A 2757-nucleotide genomic window follows, 5' to 3' on the forward strand; every position below is an offset into this window, starting at 1 on the left:
CCTCTCATGCACATTCTAGTTTGGCTAACTATACAAATCACATAAATCATCATCAAAAAAATATCATGAGACTTTAAACTAAACAAAACAAACATATAGTTTCATTCATATGGTTTAATTCCATCAATTTCTATATTTATATTGGGCCATAAGGACGTGTCTAGCAAAAAAGTAAGAATATGCATTTTTACATAAATTGTTTAGACTAATTTGCACTTATTTAAATGAATAAGTATTTAAATGTCAAGTCTCTTTGTGCATATAAAATTTCATTCAATATTATCATGTCACTAATTCAAATAATTTTAAACCATAACTGACTTATATTGTTAGATTAAATATTAATATCTTTATTTTTAAAATATTAATTTGACTTTGACTTAAGTCCAATATTAATATTTACTTTCTTTTAATTCATAATGTAACTACAAATAACTCAAACTCAAACTTGAAATTATAAATATTATTTAATTATTTCTAATTTCTTTCATAATACTAATATTCTTAACTAGATGATTACAAAGTGGACTCCACCATAAATTCTATTAGAATATTAAAACAGAACAATATTTATTTATTAACTTTCCACTTGCATTAATAAATATATAATCTGATGCAAGGAGCAAGCAAAAACTCATAAACATGTGGAATAAACTCACCTTAACCTATCACCACCTCCCTGTTCAAAGTTACACATGGAAGCTTGTACACAAAATTAGTGAAACCACAAAGAACACAAGGCTAGATGAACATATTCATGGGTCTAATTATTTAACTTCACCCAAAACATGCCCGACTGTGAGGTCTTCTAGGTTGCAACCTTATTCATAATTTAGGATTACAATTTGAGAGTCCAAGCTCACATCTTTCATTTCTATACCCTAATAATTCTACCTTTCTACATCAATCCAAGCTTCTATTATAGCTAGCTAAGCCACAAGTCAATCAGTCAAGCATTTAATTACAATTTAGGTCCAATCTTGGAAGAGCAAATAAAAACCCATGCAAGGGACAATATGAAATCATGCAAACTTAAAGGTAGATCCAAACATGTGCTAGGAGTCAGCTCCCATTAGCACAAGATGTCACATAATCATAGGAAATCACGCCAACTAAAACAACACACTATAGTGGATGAAACAACATGAAAACAAGGATTGCAAAGAATGATATAGAACTCAAGAGATAAGAAACATTAGAACTCACACACTTAAGACAAGGATTATGATAGGTCCTCGACATGATGATAAATACACACAATATAAAACCAAAAGCAACAATGTCTACTTTGTGAATAACAAATTGGTACAAAAAACAAGAAGTATATTTTTGTTTTTGGTTGATGCAAGTATTTATTGGTAAAATTGAAGAACTTAAAATAGGGTTGTAGGCCTCCATTTTATAGGGTCACTAAGACATTCAAATATGTGTGTGAGGGAAAGAAGGGAATTTCCAAATATGATTCCTCTTATGATCCAAATTAGATTAGCTAGGACCCAAAGTAATAAGGGAGCTAATACTAAATTTGAATTAAAAAGAGGAATGCAATAAAAGGAAATGCACTCTCTTCGACCCTTGATAGGATAATGTGAATATGAAATTGAACTAATTGATAAAATAATGTAATTCTAGATGCTATGTAAATAGAAATACCCCAATTAAGATGTAAATCTAGGGTAAATATATGAAAGGAAATAAAATATGAAAGAATCATCTTGAAATGGGTAGAGGAAGATGTATTTTCACTACAAAACTCATGAATCTAAAATATATCTAAATATCCATCCGTGGATCTTAGAATGAAATGATGAAAGGAACAAAACCCATAAATCTCCTTAGAATTTGAGACTATAGGACTAGGTCGACTTGGGAAGATATCTTATAACCGGGGTAACTTAGTTTGATAATATGCAACTGATGACTCCAGAAAGATTGCAAATTGTAGGTTTTAGATCTAGAATCCTTTTTGCTCCCAACTTGCAAATTAACATAGAAAATAAAGGTTTGGGATTTGATAAGGGATTGGCTTGGTCAAACCCTAGGTTGAGGAATTAATCTTAATTGTGAAATAGAAATGTAAATGATTGAGAGACAAGATAAATATTAGGATTGACCTTGTTTGTAGGAATGTAGGGTATCTCCACTCTTTGCAACAGATCTACCATAATTCTATCATGGTGCCATGGGTATACAATTACATCAATGACGAAGATGATGAATGCTTCAATGTAGACCTCCTCCCTTGATGGCCAACAATAGTCTAGATCTTGAAGAGGAAATGCTCACAAAAAATTCTTCAATTCTAGATAGAAATCTCCTTGCTTGACTGCTTGAAAAACTTGAATACTTAAACTCCTTGATAGAAAGATCTTGAATTACTTGAGGGTGTGTTGTGAAAATGATGCCTCCTCATCTTCTTATATATGATTTTTTGGGTGGGAAAACAATGTAGGTCAATTGGATTAGGTTAAAAAATAATTAAACCCTTGAGGCCTTTTAGGCCCTGAGCTCCAAAGTTGATGAGGACTAGGTTGACTTGGTTCAAGATTAGGTCAACCTGGGTTGACCTAGTTCTAGAGTTCAAGTCCTAAAAGTGCCACAAAAATAAAGGGTAGGTGTAAGAAAGATAGGGTAGAAAGAGGAAGAAGACAAGAGAAAAAGTAGATCAAGCATATGCATATCCATGGTCTACAAAGAGAATTATAAAGAGGGATCTAAAAGGTCTTAAAAGGAAAGTCTGTCCATTTTATGATGGTA

This window comes from Cupressus sempervirens, chromosome 5, assembly GCF_028749045.1.
Source record: "Cupressus sempervirens isolate cs-2001-9-10 chromosome 5, ASM2874904v1, whole genome shotgun sequence".
Taxonomy (NCBI): domain Eukaryota; kingdom Viridiplantae; phylum Streptophyta; class Pinopsida; order Cupressales; family Cupressaceae; genus Cupressus; species Cupressus sempervirens.